Source organism: Melopsittacus undulatus, chromosome 16, assembly GCF_012275295.1.
Source record: "Melopsittacus undulatus isolate bMelUnd1 chromosome 16, bMelUnd1.mat.Z, whole genome shotgun sequence".
Lineage (NCBI taxonomy): Eukaryota > Metazoa > Chordata > Aves > Psittaciformes > Psittaculidae > Melopsittacus > Melopsittacus undulatus.
In genome coordinates this window covers 5,777,180-5,793,299 of record NC_047542.1, presented here as the reverse complement: position 1 = coordinate 5,793,299, position 16,120 = coordinate 5,777,180, and positions in this window count along the sequence as shown.

Sequence of the window (16,120 nt, the reverse complement as noted above, 5' to 3'; positions counted from 1 at the left end):
GCCTTTGCTCTGCTGGTACCACTGGAACTGACACAGGCATTGCCATACTGGTGGTGCAGGATGCCAACCCCTCTTCAAAGGGGAGGAACCCCCCCCACTAAAATGACTTGCTGCTGCTTGGACTGGGTTAGCTGGGAGCATGTCAGTATTAAATCTTGAGTTGTTTTCTAAGGGTGGTCTCCATGCACTGTGCTGTTTGGAGCTATTTGTGCTGTTTGGAGCTGGGTGCCACCGCCAGCTCTGGGACCTGCTCCTAGTATCTGCTGCTGTGAAAGTGCAGCTGAAAGAAGGGTGTGTATGTGTGTAGGTTCTGAAAGAGAAAACTTTTGCCCTGCATTAGGCCATAAAGTGACTCAGTCTAAAGCTGTGTAATTGCCCTGCTTGTAAGGGCAGAGCCGGGCCCTTGTTGGTGCCATGGTAGGGTTGGTGCTGCTTGCTCTGGACTCTGCCCTGCAGCACCTCTCCTCTCACGGCAGCCTGGCAGGGCATGGGCTGTTTCTGCCCCATACCTTTCATGGCTCGGCTCCCAGGAGGAGCAGGGCTATATTTAGTCACACTATTTCAGCAAGCAAAGGTATCTGTGGCACTGGGAAGTAAGGAGAGTGGTGCCTCGCTGTTACCTACTTGAAAACTGGGAGCTAAAATAAGCCACGGGGTGTGGTGTGACTGGTCAGAGCTCTGGCTTTTGCGGTGGTGCTGAGGGAGAAGTGGGGGGAGGCTCAAATCGGCCGACGGTTGGTGCCTTGCTCTGCAAGATCCTGTGTCCTAGGGGCACCTTATGGACAGAACCCAGGGGTCTGGGGCTGAAGAGGGTGGGTTGGAGCAGCTCTGCTCTGGAGCCAGGCTGAGAGAGCTGGGCTGGGGCAGCCTGGACAAGAGAAGGGGAGACCTGAGAGCAGCTCCAGTGCCTAAAGGGGCTGCAGGAAAGCTGGAGAGGGGCTTGGGACAAGGGATGTAGGGACAGGCCAAGGGGAATGACTTGAACCTGCCCAAGGGGAGACTGAGCTGAGCTCTTAGGCAGAAGCTGTTCCCTGGGAGGGTGCTGAGGTGCTGGCACAGGGTGCCCAGAGCAGCTGTGGCTGCCCCATCCCTGGCAGTGCTCTAGGCCAGGTTGGACACAGGGGCTTGGAGCAGCTGCTCCAGTGGAAGGGGTTGGAGCTGGAGGAGCTTTAAGGCGCTTTCCAACTTCAACCAGTCTGTGATTCTATGGCTGCTTGCCCAGAGCAGGCTGGGAGCTGCTGGGACAATACCACTGCAAAAGGCCATAGAAAGCCTGTTGGAATGTGTTTCCCCACTTCCTAGGCCAAGAGGTGCTGGTGGCAGCAGTGCAGGCAGTGCTGGGCATCCCCAGCCCTGAGCTTTGCCCGGATTTCCTCTCTGTGTTCCGCCTGCCTTCCTCCTGGGGGTAGCAAAACAAAATTCCCCTCATAGTGGCTGGAAATGAGGAAATACTTGGGAGCTAATTCCCGTGCACTTTGTTTTCCCGAACATCTGAGCCTGCCGGCCAGGAATGCTCAGCAGCAGCCGGGGGGTTCCCGGAGGAGCTTGTTCCCACTGCTGGCTGGGAACTGCTGTCAGCTCCTGCCCAGTGGCAGGGGAAGCTGGAGGGAGCCAGGTTACAGCCTGCCCTTCTTCCCTGTTTTAAGGGCTGTGGGGTAAGCTCACTGGGTGACCCACTGCGGATGCAGTGGCAGGGACTGCGGAGCTGCTGGTGCATCCTCCACCCATCGCCTCTCTTGTACTCCTCCAAGTGCACCCTTTGGGTGCCCTGGGCCCACTTCCCCTTTTGGGGAGGGGGGGGGCAGGAAGCTGCTGCTGTGCTGCCTGTGGTACAATGAAGGTCAAGGCAGGCAGGGGGAATGCTCCCAGCCTCCTGAAACAAGCTAATCCTCCCCACACTGTGCCACAATCCCCTTCCCCGTGCGAGGGAGAGCCTGGCCACAGAGCTCCTTCATGTGACAAGCACGAGGAGGGGATCTGAGTCCCTGCCCAGCTTCCCCTTGGCCTGGGGAGCTTTGGGCTGTGCTGAGTGTGCAGCTCTGGCCAAGTGGCTGGAGCTGCTGCTCTTCCAAGCAGAGAGGGCTGGGAAAGAGAGGGAAGCTGCCAGGAAAGGCTGGTTTGTCCCGCAGCAGCTGGGCCAGGGCCAGGGAGAAGCAGAGGGATGGTTTGTGCCATCCCTTCTGGCTGCAGGTGAGAATGGGAATGATGCTGCCCACAGCCCCACCTCCACTCCCACAGAGGCTCCAACACGAACCCCTCTTGTTATTCTTTGCATCCCTTGCCGAGTTTAGGTCCAGCCTTGGCCTTCCTGCCCCCATCTCTGCACAACTGGGCAGTGTGCCTGTACTCTTCCCAGGATACCTTTGACCAGCAGGTCTCTACTCAGCCATAGAATCACAGAACAGTTTGGGTTGAAAGGGACCCTCAAAGCTCATTTAGTCCAACCCCACCTGCAATGAACAGGAACATCTTCAACCAGATCAGGTTGCTCAGAACCACATCCAGTCTGGCCTGGGATGTCTCCAGGGATGGTGCCTGCACCATCTGTCTGCAGAGCTGCTGACCATGCTGGCCTCTTGCCTTCCTTACTTGATTTCTTACACCTGGGGATTGTGACCTCTTGTGCTCTGTGGAAAGAATCCTTAAGGATCTGCCAGCTCAGTTCTGCTTCCTTGTCCCTGAGGACAGTTTCCCAGGGGATGCTATAGATTAACTCCTTAAAGAGCTGGAAGTTGCCTTCCTAAAGTTCAGGATCCTCTTTGATGACCTGTTTCTGCAGAGATGCTCCCTCCAGCATCACCCAAACCCCAGGAGGAACTCATGACCCTTCCTCCTCTGGCTGCCTGTGGGACAGGGCTGGCTCTGTACTCAGCAGGGAAAAGCAATAACCCCTTAAGGCATGAGCAGAGCAGCATTATGGGAGGCAGAGAATCGATTGCTATGAGATGATCATCAATTATTTTCACTGCACATTATATCCTGTTAATGAGAGCCCTTTGCAGGTGTCATGGAGCCATTGCCAGGGATCTGAGTGATGCTCCAGTACTGCAGGGTGACTGGGGTGCAGTGCATGCCCCAGGATGGCTCTGCTGTGTTCCCTGCAAACACCACCAAGGACAATTTCAGCTGCACTTCAACTGGGCTTTTACCCCAGGTAGACCCAGGACCTTTGCTGCATGGAAATGGTGATGTCCTCGTGTTCTTCAGGTGTAGCCTTGGAGAATAGCCTCTAGGATGGGGAAACGTGATGCTGCCTGGGCAGGGGATGGGATATTGCAGCCAGGTGCCCACAGGGTGCTTGGGGTGGCTCCAGGCCAATGAGGTAAAGGAGGTGTTGGTGTGAAAGCCTTGCTGGTCCTGGCTTGCTGTGACTGCACAGGGGGAAGAGGCTGCACAGGTCCCAAGATGGGCACAGACATGTCCTGAACATGCCAAGCTGTCTGCAGCTGATGGCTGCTCCTTGGCCAAACACCCATCTGGGCCTGGAGCTGTGCTCACCACACTGCACATTGGTGTGCAGCAGGCAGGAAAAGAGATGCTTGTGGCCACCCTCAGTGCTTCCTGAGTGCATGGGGATGAGCTGATTCACCCTCTGTAAATCAGAGCCTCCTGGGGCTGCAGGGCATTGCCCGCTCATCCCTCTTGGGCTGTCAGTGTCTCAATGACTGCTTTTATTGCTGTGCTGCCCTGGGATGTTTCTCTGTGGCTTGATATGAGTTTAATTATCACTGTTCATCATAAGAAGGGGCTGTGCTGGGTTACAACCAGAGCAGCTGATCACTGGTAGGATCAGGCTGGGGCAGAGCAGAGGTGATGTGTGCTGGGGATGGCTCAAGGCTTGGCTGGCTTGGGACCACTGTCTGCCATAGCCAGGGGCTTGGTTCCAGCATGGCACAGCATAAACCCATGCTCCTCTGGGAGCTCCAGGCCCCCTTTCCCATAGGATGCATGGTGCATTTCAGGATGCAGCCCTGGAGAGCTGCAGAAACACTTCTTGCACAAGAATCAGTGAAGGGTCAGTGCTGCAATGGGCAGGAACCATCCCCATGTTGGTGGGAGCTGGGGGACCATCAGATCCAGAGCAGAGGGATAGTTCTGTGGGGCTGGAGCTCCTCTGAGCTCATGAGGGCATCGAGCAGTTGTGCTGTAATGCTCCTGGGCAGGCAGGAGCCAGTCCAAGGAAGGGGCAAAAGCCATCACCCCAGTCACTGCAGGAAAGTGGCTTTATGGGGTCATGGGCTGGTGCAAGACCTGCAGGCAGGAGGCTGTTTCCTTGCCATGCATAGCACTGCACAGTGAGGCCAGCATCGCATCCAGCTGCATGAGCACCCTCTCGTGGCAAGCACCCACCCCTCCACAGCCCTGCTTCCCAGCACCAGCATCCCCTGCATCCAGCATCCCTACCATTCCCTACAGGCCATGAGCATCTCCGAGGGGCTGGACTGCGAGCAGAGCTGTGAGTTGTGAACCCAACCTGGTTGTGGGCATGAGAGAGAAACTGCACTGGGGAGAGATGAGCACTGAGGAAATCAACCTTGGATGATCCTGGGCATGTTTAACAAAGTATTAGTGAATTATGGACCCACAGAAAAGAAGACAGATAATTTCCTTCTATGGGAAATTGGGGCGGGGAGGGGGGGGGGGGGAAGGAGACAGCAAATGAAACATGTTTAAAATGTAATTAGAGGTTGCATGTTGTGCATCAGAATGAGCCTGTTTTGTGCAAATTTAATGGTTTGCAATTACAGATCAGCACCTTGTTTTCATCTCCTCCCTGTCAGGCAGTGAGCTGCATCCCTCCTCCAGTGGTGTTGGTCTCCCACATCCCGTTCACCCTGCCAAGGGCCCGAGGTGCTCCCATTCCTCCCCCACTGACCCCTCCATTGCTCTCCTTTCTTTGATGTCAGCCTCAGGAGCTCCTGCATCCCACAGACAATGAAATGCTAAAGCTACCCAGGCTTTGAACTGCCATAAACCACGTGAAGATGGAATCAATTCTGCAGTCGGATGACTCAGTAATGAAGAGTCAAGTCCCACACTGTGGTGTGTCACATCTCTGATATCTTCATTGCTTTTATCTGCATGGAGAGAGCAGATTTACCTGGCTTTCAACTGAGACAGCAGCAAACGGGTTGGTGATTATCCCCTTCCCAGAGACATCCCAGAGTTAATCCCTTGATCCACTCCAGTGCACTGGGGCGGGAGGGGATGCTTCAATGGAGAGCTGGGTCCTGCACTATCAGTGGCTGTTGCAGGAGCATCTCCAGCCATCCCAGTTGCAAGGCCCCAGCTCTGTGTGTGCAGCCTAGCACCAGTGCCCATGGCAGGGTGGTTGAAGCAGCCTAAGGGGCACCCAATGGGCTTTGGAACTGCCAACAGGAGCATGGCCTGGGCAGACCTAAACCTCAGCCTGGTGCTGGGCACTGTCCAGACCCCTTCTATCCCTCTGCAAGGCTGAAGGGGGAACAGACACACTGGGCTGCAGCCTCCAGCAGAGGCATTTGGGCAGCTTCAGCTCTGAGCCCAACCACAACGTCCAGACGTGTTCTAAGCATCAGCATCTTCAAAGTGCATCCTCACCAAATGTGCAGCTCACATCTGGGAGCTAATGGAGCAGCTGACAATGTCTAGAAAATCCTTTAGGAGCTTCTCTTACAAGTTTCTTTCTGCACAAAGGGAAGAAACAATCAAATCAAATGGGTGGTTTGCTCAGGACCCAGAACTGGTCCCAGCCCAGTGAGTGCCTCACTGGTCCCCATCAGCACTGCAGCCAGGACCATTCGGCTTCTCCATCAGGATGAGGTGCAGAGCAGGGATGTATTTCCCAGCCCTCGGTCCTGGGTGTTGCTGCTTCTGAAGGAGCAGCATTGCCTCTGCCCCTGCAGCACCTTGGCTCTGGCTGTCCTGCACTGGGCTCAGGCAGTGGCACATAGCAGGCAGCCATCACTGTTCTGTGACATCCCTTCTATCCAGCCCAGTGAGATCTCCCATTAGTTGAAGCTCTAGTTTTGTCCTGTCCTGAAAATGAGATCAGCTCGGGTTTGACTTTGGGTATGTAATGAGTAGCATACAGTCAGAGCAAGGCTAATCACACACTACACTTGCACTAATAACTGCTTTGGAGACCATATGGGGATCTAATACACGCCAAATAAAAGGCAAAGCAAGCCATTATCTTGAAATGTCTGGTTCTTGCTCGGCCAAACACTATGAAATCATTATGTTTAATTATGGAATATCACCCTGGAATACCAGCTTACTTATTACTTATAATGATTTCTGAATGCACATTATAATCTCCTGGATGGGGCACTGCAGCTTTCCTGTGATTGGGCACTGCTTCTCCCAGGAACTGATGCTGCCTCAGGTTGTGATCCAACAGGCTCGGAGGTCCCTATTCTGCAAGGACATGGACACAGCAGGAATGGAGCCTCCTTTGCTCCCTGGAAGATGCTGGACTGCTGGCTGAGCACACACAGCTCCCTGGAGCACAGGTATGGAGGGGTAAAGGGCCCCATTCCCCTGTCCCCAGAGCCAGGGGAAGCAGTGGGACAGGATGAGCAATATGGGGTTGCAGCAGACCTGTCCCCTCTGGGCATATGTACCAGGGGCTGATGCTGGTTCATGGGAAGCTTGCACATGTAGGAAGCAGTATTTGGCTGAGTGAGACCCCCAGAACCTCTCCTTGGTGACATCGCTGCATTAATGGCAAAGCAAAATGCCCCTGTGTTCATCACCTTCCTTTTAGCTCAGTGGCAGAAAGGAAGAGGTCCTTGCTGTGTCGACTGTGCAGGTGGGTGCTGGCCATGCCAGGGTATGTTCTATAGTTAAAGTGAAACGCTTGCCTGGTGGAAACAGCCTTCTGGCTAATGTGGTGGTGTTAGAGGTGATGGCCACCTTTGCTTTAGCCATGAAATGTGAACCTAAACCAACAAAAAGCAGGAGAAAAGTACCAGCACTCTCAGCATGTCTCCATGGGAGCAGAACAAGCAGGATTAATGCACAGTGTGGTCCTGTAAAGAAGTGCTGCTTTCACTGACTAAGAGGGACAAGAAAGGAGGGATGAAAGCAAAGCATGGGAGGGGAAGGGAATGGAACCTCTCTGTGATGGAGAGCAGAGGAGCTGAGAGCAACTCCACTCAAGTGACCTTCACCTGTGGAGTGGAAGATCCACAGGACCCATCACTGCTGCTCCTGTGGAGCCTGGGGTGATGCCCTGTGCTGAAGGATGGGGATGGCCAGGCCCTGATGCTGGTGAGAATGAAGACTTCCCCAAGGCAGGAAAGGCAGGACTGGAACACGCAGCTCACATCCATTGGCACATGCAGGGTTACCTCATTTGCAGGATTTATGACCTTCAGTGTTTCCCATGTTTTCTCTCCCTCTCCTATTAATCAATAACCCATTATCATAACACTTAGGAAATGATTTATAGATCCTATCTTCAGTTTCCATCTTAGAAGCTGTACTTATCTGCATCACAGCTTGCTCTAGAGCCTCTGGGCTATGAGGATGAATAGAGACAGCATGTGCTGGCTCAGAGGGAAGGAACATCACGGCTGCCTGCCCAGCAATGAAGACATCCTGTGTCCTGGTGTCCCTGCACCATGCAAAGCCATGGCCCCCCTGCTTCTGCCTGTGCTGGAATGCTCTGGGCTGGAGAGCAGTGGGCAAGAGCAGGAGGCAAAGCACCAGCAGCTCAAGTCCCATCAGCCACTGGACTACTGGTCTGTACAAAGGCATCTGTGGGCACCACTGTGAGCACCCATCAGGGCATCCCCATCAGTCTGGGAGGTTTGGCTCACCTGGGGTCAGGTCTGAGCAGCAGGAACTGCCCAATGACCCATGAAGCATCCCCCAGCACCAGGAATCCTTATGCGCTGCCCCAGCTTTGCATTCCCAGCACATCCCTGGCTAACGGATAACTGCGGCAGTGCTATAATTCCATAATCACTTGCAGAGAGCCTGGTTCCTGCCTCCTCATTTAAAATGTCACAGCTTGTGTTTGCTCTTTTATGCTTTGTACTTTCAATGAACTTCTTCCCAGGACCCATTAGCCGGTTTAAAACTTTATAACAATCATTAGGGAGTTGTTCATTGCTAATTGTGCAGTCAGGAATGTGCCTGCCAAGCTCCTCCATCGCTTCCCTCCTCCTTTCCTGCTCATTAAGGTGCATTACCTCTGCCCTGCCTGCTGTCCTGCCCGGAGCAGGCAGGCACCAAGGCAAGGGCAGGGATGCTGCCCCTGCTGCCTGCTGGGCCATGCAGCTGCAGAGCAGAAGTCACAGGGAAAATCCCTCCCCATCATTTATAGATGCTTATCAGCAGTTAACACACAGCTCCCAGCCTGGTACTGGGGAGTCAAATCAATGCCTTTGGAGTGTTCCCAGGTATCCTGTCAGGATACCCCAGCACACAGAGCTTGTGGAGGCAAATGAGTCCCACCACCCTGGGGCTGCCTTTGCAACCTGCCGCCTACAAAGGCTTTATAAAGGAGGAAAAAGCTCCTTTTTGTGCTAGTGGGGGGATGTGGATGCTGCTGCTGCTGCTGCTCCTCAGCCTGGCTGCTGCCTACCAGCCACATGTGGTGCTCTGGCCAGGACATGGCACTGCCTCAGAGATGCTGTGCAGGAGGTGGCCTGAGTGGCAGAGGAAAGGGGGTTTCCCAAGGTTCCACTGAACCCCTCTCTGAAGGGCTGGAAAAGAGATGTTTGAGAAATGAAAGCTGCTTTTTATAATGGGAAGTATAAGCTGAATCCATAATGACTGCAGGGGGATAACATGTTTAATCCTCCCAAGCAAGAGGGAAGATCCCTGCTAATCCACGCTTAGCCCCAGCAGGAGGAGGCAGGAGGGATGCACTTTGGGAGCCACAGAGAGCTCCTTCCTCTGAAGGGGGATTAAAGGAGTCTGAAGTGCCACAATTGAGCATCACACCCAGCGAGGGCTGGGCAAGGGGCAGGCTGTGAGCCTGGACCTCGTGGGTGCTGGAGGGGCTGCCCCTGGATGTGCTGATCACTTGTGGCTTGAGATCCCACACTTAGGGTGGGTTTTCCCTCTTTGCTGCCCTTCTGAGTCCTGCTTCTCCCTGCTCATGGCTCCCTTATAGTCCTTGGGAAAGCTCCTTGCACCAAACCAGCTGTTTGCAAGCAAAACCAAACCCCTTCATTAGCTGGATGCTTTTCCACTGCTGCTGTAACCAAATGCCACGTTAGATAAGTTATATGAGTGGTGTTTGATAGGGTGACAGGCTGGAAGAGACCTCCAATGCCCAGAGGATCTTTGTCCTGTACATAGAGCAGGCAAAGAGCACAGCAGTCAATAACACACTCAATTTTGTTGCTCAGCCCCAGCCTTCTTCACCAGTAATTAGACTGGGCAATGATGGAGTGTGGGGCTGGTGGCTTGGGCTGGCTGGCCCGTCCTAACCAGAATGGAGAAAATAGGCTGCTTCTAATTAATTAATCTGCTTAATTCATTAATCTGCTTCTTCTAATTGGATTAAACAATCAGAGCTTAGGAGAGGAAGAAACTTGTTCCTGTTGATCAGCAAGCTGGTGCTTGGGTGCAGGTTTTGTGCCACAAGCAGGATCTCACCTTGTGTCCTACCCTTTCCGCAGACTTACTTTGCTCTCTTCAAGCCAGTTAACTTCCTCTGTGTCCAAACCCATCGCGGGTCTTCTTCTGCTTTTCAGCCAGTAACTCAGGCTTTTCTTTCACTAGGGGCCAGCAAAGGTTTTGGGAACCACTGACATTTCCAGGGTTGCACTGTTTGACCCTATTCATCTGCAAAATGAAGGCAGCAGAGGCTTCAATGTAGACACAGGGGGAATTCTGACAGTGGTAATTGCATCCCTGGTTCTCCTCACAGAGCCCACAGAACATGAACCCTTCCTGGCCATGTGCCTGCTCGTGCCCTGCTCTGCTGCCCATGCAGTGGGAGAGCCTGTGGGCAGCACTGGGGTTGCTCCTCGGAGCCCATCCAGCACTGGTGAGCTTGGGAGTTCCTGCTTTACCCTGCAAGCCTGATCAATCAGCTTGTCAGGGAGACCGAAACACAAAGTGATGAAGGCCAAGTCACTGCTGAGATCCTGAGCGGTGCTGCTTGTTCCACTGCCTGGGTCTTCCCCTTGGTCCTTCCCTTAGTTCTGCCCAGGTCCTTTTCTGTGGTACTCACCCATGCCCGAGGGTGCACATCAGGGTCTGACCATGGCACCAGCCGTGGGGATGGCAGCAGCAGAACAAGCAGGAGCTCTTGTTCACAGCCACACTGGTGCTTGCTCAGAGCAGAGCCTGAAGGATGAGGACAGGAGGTTCCCACCTCCTGGTGACCCTTTGCATGAAGCTGTTATGTTCCCGAAGCTTACCTGCACTTGATACAACTGCTTTAGAGGGAACACAGCACCTACACCCTGAACATCACCCGAAGCAGCAGGTTTTCCATGTCTTTATTCCCCCTGAGCTCTGCTGGAAAGGGCCAGCGTAGGAGCAGCAGTGTCCTTTATGGGGTAGTGGTCTTTCTGTCTGTTTCACATTGTAAAACAACTGAATATTCTTGTCTTCTTGGTATCTTCTTAATAACAACTGGTGCTGTTACTGCTTGCTGAGATGCTGTTCTAAACCACTATTGCATGATGCTGCCACTGCATGTCACTGTTCAGACAGGGACAAAACCAGGCTGTAGGGAGGTTTAGTCCAGCTGGACCCTTCCTCTCTGCAGGAGCTGCTCTGCTCCATGTCCTCTCCTCATCCCTCACCCAGGCTGAGGGGCAAACCTCATGGGGATGGGGTGGGATGGGGGGAGATGGAGGGGATGGAAGGGATGGAGGGGGACAAAGGGAGCATTTCACAAGTGCCCAGGAGCTCCTACACACTGCGGGATCAGCAGATTCAAAGTGCATTCTCCAGTAGATCCATCACAAAGGAAACAACAGAGCCCAGAAGTCCTACTCCTGGGTCTAAGAGCTACAACACAGGGAAGACACCATTTACGTACAGCTTGCATCCCTGCAGATTGAAACCCATTATCCTTGCTGAAACCATCAGGTCTCCAGCTATTTCAGTTGTAATTCTGTTTGTGAATGCAAAAAGAGAAACACTTTCCAGGTCCATAGGACTGGCTGCAGAGAGGATTCCTGATGCTGGTCCAGTTAAAAGCTGTATCTGGAGAGCAGGCAGGGAAGGAAGCAAGGGCAAAGCCAAGGGGTGCATTGCTACCACCACTCCAAAGCATCACAGCTCCAGAGGCTTTAAATATTTATCAGGATTCCTCTCATCTCTTGCATTATTAAGCCCTGGGTGTGTGGTTACAGTGAACGTGAGCAACCAAACCCTGTGTTTCTGAATGAATTCGGTGCTGATGAGGATTGCCAGAGATGTTCTGTACAGTTGTGTGCACCTCTGCATCCCCGCTTCATATTATAATGAGCCGGAAGGTCCTTTGCACCTGCGCAGTGCCCCTTCTGGTCATGGGCATGGGTCTCAGGATGAAGTAAATGAGTCTTCCTCTTGTGGGTAGGGGTCTTCAAGATGAAGTAAATGAGTCTTCCTCTTCTTAAACTTTACACCTTTTAACCTTCAGACATGGCCTTAGGGTTTGGTTGGTCGGTGCCCAGTCTGCTTCTCCTGCTGCTTATCAGCAGAACCCATCATCTGCTTTTGTCCCTTGTCAGTAGAACCAGCATCTGCTTCTCCCCCTCCAGCAGTGATCAATGCCTTGGCAAGATGGCAATGGCAGGTACTTGGGACAGACAATACTTTTGTTTAAGCAAATGAATTCCTTTAACCCCCTTGTACAATTTCTCTGTATTACCTGTACATTGGTTAACCCTGTATCAAGTCTAAGGCCAGACTTTAACTGAAGGTGATGGGATCATGTAGGGAAGACCCAAGGCAAGTAAGGGACTGAAGGGCCTCACATAGCCCAGCCTGAGGCCTGAGGTCTGAGCTGTCGCAGGAGGCAGGTACAGGACTGGCTGTGCCCAGCACAGGAGCCTGTGATACGCAGCATGCAGCCATGTAAGAAGAGCTGAACTGACAGCCCTGAGTGAATCACTGCTTGCATTCGCCTCCACGCTTCCAGTCTTATCCACAGACAAACAGGGAATATCCTCTTCTGAATTCAACTGCCATTAGTAAGGGCTCATCAGGCTCTCTTGGGTGCTGCAGATAAGGAAACGACACATCCTACACACAGCAACGGTGGCAGGGAGGCAGCTCAGTGCCATGTGCCAAAATAAGGCTGTGCCAGGGGTGGATGGGAGCTGCCAGGCTGTGGAAGCAACTCAGGCTGGGGGAGCTGGCATCGATCTAGGGTAGGGATGGGGGATTCAGCCGGGCATCAGTGGCACTGGGAGGAACTCACCTGGGGTCTGCAAGAGGTGCTGGGAGCTGCAGCCCAGGTGTGTGATCTGCATAGGCACCTGCTGGCAAAGCCCTGCCAGGATCCCCTCCTGTGTCCATTCATCACCCCCTGCTCCCTGCCTGCTCCATCCACTGGCATATTTGGGTGGCAAAGGAGCATCTCCCTTTTACCATCACCTGCTTCCCACCAGGAACACTGTCTGAAAGGCCACATGTCCTGCTTGCTCCTGAGAAGAGTTTAGCTCAGGACATTCCAGACTGGTTTGGGTTTGAAGGGACCTTAAAGCTCACCCAGTTCTATCCCCCTGCCATAGGGACACCTTCCACTTCGAGCAGCTTGCTGCAATCCCCATTCTTCCCTTCCCTCTGGGACTGGGTTGCTGAAAGGTGAAATGAATTTGATATAAATGCCAAGGACCCAGAGTCAATTTGTTTTAATCTATGAATATTGCGAAGGCTGAAATGTATGATTAATTTTTGCATATATTACTTTGAAATGCAAATTCTAATGACAGCTTCGATATCTGCAGGGTCTCTCAGGGTTAAAGGACAAAAAGGTAGCTGATAACTTGAAAACAAATCAATTTCCCTATAAACACTTTGTACTATCAGGCATCATTTAGCCCTTGTTCCCTTTACCTGGCTGGTTTCCATAACTCTCCAGGCCCACCAGAACCTGGAGCAAGAGCTCTGTTGTCCAGCAGTGGCTGGTTCCCACTTCAGCCCTTTGGGATGCACAGTGATGCTGAGCCCTGCAGTACCAGGTGATTGCATCACAGGGAGCTCCTCCTTTTCAGCTGCCAGGATTAGCTTAAGCATTTGGTTATTGTGCCACTAGTGATGCCTAAACCCTGATGGAATCCCAGGCTCCAGGTCTCTGTCCTGTCACCCTCCTCTCCAGCACAAGCCTTTGCAGACACAAGGGCTGGTGATGCCCAGAGCAGTGGTACTTAAACAAGGGTATATTGGCAATAACAAGTGGTGTATATTCACCCTTCCCACCCCCCAGTGGTGACTGTGGTCAATAAGCAATCCAGTCATTAGAAATGAAGCTACTCCTATTATCTGCCAATCAATAACTCATTAGTCTTGCCCATACCTCTGCAAGGTGAGGAGTTTGTAGCACTCAGACTGAAGGCAGGGGCTGCAATCCCATGATGTACCCTGGGCACAGCCTCCTCTGGGACATGGGCAGCTCTTGATGACCCTCATTTGATACCAGTCAGGACATGACCCCCCCCATGCCCTTGCTCTGCTTCCAAGGATCTGGGGACAGCAAGCAGGGAGCCAGGGCTTGCAGGAACACGGCCACCAGCAGCTCTGCTGTGCCCTCACCTACTCACAGCTATCTCCATGCTGTTGGTGCCTGAGGACAGTGGGATGCTCCTTCAGTGTGGGCCCATAACTATTATTAACATACAATTATAAACAGCCTTTTATCATTGCACCTCCCACCTCTCCATCTCCCCTGCCCTCCTCCTGCTGCTCCCACTGCCCCTGCCTGGAAACGCTGACAGTAATAAATGGCTGGCAAGGCCATTATGCACATTAAGCTCAAAAGTATGAAGCTGAGGTCAAAACTATTTTCTTTCTATAATTACATAGAGAGTGAATTTGTTTTGCCGGGAATAAAAGCGACACAGAGGGTTAGGGAGAGCAGAAGGAACCTCCACAACCATCACCACTGCCTGGGCCATCAATGAAGGCTTTCAGGTGGTGCCCATCACTCTGAGCAAGCCCAGCCCCAGGCAGTCCTTCCCTGCAAGAGCTTTTCCATCCGTTTATGGCTCTTTGTCTGCTTTCAGATCACTTCCCAGCTCCATGAGGGAGCATTGAGCTGGCTGTCCCCTTGGTTTGAGCACAAGCCAGCTCTGAAACAAGTCTACTCAGTCTGAAATAAGGTTTATTAAATGGTAATAGGGTTTGTTACTCTGCTAATGCACCATATAAAAAAAGCCATGAAAATCAAGTGCTGGGTATAATGACCTGCTCCTTCCCCAACCAAGTGTCTTGGCCATTTAATAGTTGTCTTTATTCTCAGTAGAGGAAGGAAGAGACCATTCCCCAGAGCTGTGACGTTGTCCTCACCCTGCCTCATGCCCTGCTCCCACCTCCAGGCCCCACGTGGGGCTGGGACCCCAGATCATCACCCAGGGTTGCTGGGGAGCAGCATGGCCAGTGCCCATCACAGAGGAGCTCCACTAAGGTGTGGCAATGCTGTGGTGATGGCATCAGAGGTGAGCTTGAGCTTCCAGGTCCTGAACAGATTCAGTTTTTCCTGTCCATTAACCGTTTCCTGGGAGAGTGGAATTGGCTTTTCCAGCTCCCTGCAGCCTTTCCCCATCTCCCAGCTGCAAGAATGGGCACTTCCCACAGCCCCACTGCCCTGGGGAGTGTTTGAGCAGAGGCAGCTCCTGGGGTTTGCTGCTCCTTGGCACTCACCAACCATCACCCTTCACTGCTGCGAGTGCTCTCGCATGGTCCCTGGCAGGGCATGGAGCTGGGTGGGAGCACCCAGTGGGGTGTCCTGGGTGGCATTGGGCACAAAACCCAGGGCTTTGCTCCCACTGGGCAATGGGAAAGGTTTCTCCAATCCTGGCTGGCTCTGAAGCATCCGGTTTTAGCTGATCCATCACCTGTCTTGTGCTCAAAAAGGATTTCCACTCTTTAAAACCAGCTTCGGAGAGTTGTTGCTTTCTTTGAATCAAAGCTCCCAGGCAATTCATCACTGCCCAGCTCCTGCCGATGCATTGAAGTGCTCAGCTTGAAGCAGAGATCAGCAAGGGGAATTCATCTCTCTGTAACAAGGCTTTCCAAGTAGCGAGCGCTGACCTGCAGCCTTCTGACAGAGCTGTTCTATCACCCCGCAAATAGGGCAGCCCCACAACCACCCTCACAGCTCCTGCTCCAGCCCTTCCCTGGGCACTGGGATGAGGCTTGGGGCAGGGGTTGGCTCTGGCAGGATGCAGGACACCTCCCCATGAGGAGGAGGAGGAGGAAGGGGAAGAGCAGAGCATTCCTTTCCCAGGCCCCCTGTTTGCTCCATGCCCTTACCTATGGCAGAGCAGCAGTCGGGACACAGTTCTGAGCTGGATGGGGAGCCCAAGGGTCCCCTGTCCCCTGCCCATCTCCCCCAGGGCTCCTTGGCTGCAGGAAGAAGAGGATCATCACACAGCCCGATGCTGATGTTCTCTCGCAGAGCCTTGAAGTTCACATCTGGCAATAGCTAATGAAACTCGAGGTTATTAATGACTTCCATACAGCATTTACAGTTAAAGGGCATTTCCCACAGCTGTTTGCATTGCAGCAGAGGCATGTGCAACCTTTCCCCAGCTCCCCAGAGCCCAGCTACGGCAACTGCATTCCATAAGGAGAATGCAAATCCACTCCTTCCCATTCCCCCACCTCCTTTCTTGTTTAGCTCCCAGACCATGAAGGAAACAGATGGGACTTGAACAGAGATTGAAAATGACAAAGGGAGTCCAGAGACATTTATTTCCACTCAGAACAAATTAATTAGGATGTCTAGGGACCCCTGATTAAAGTTCCTGACAGAGTAAGGCAGCTAAAGCCCCATTCCCTCTCTGTGCAGGGAATGCTTTAGCACACACCATCACAGAACTGAGCCTGGGAACCTGCTGCAGGCAGCACCGGGCCTGGGAAGCCACCAGCGACTCTTCCTTCAAGGCTCCCAAAGCATCTAAAGAGATCTTTCCAGCTGGGTTATTCTGCTTGTATTATATTGAGAGCCAAAAAG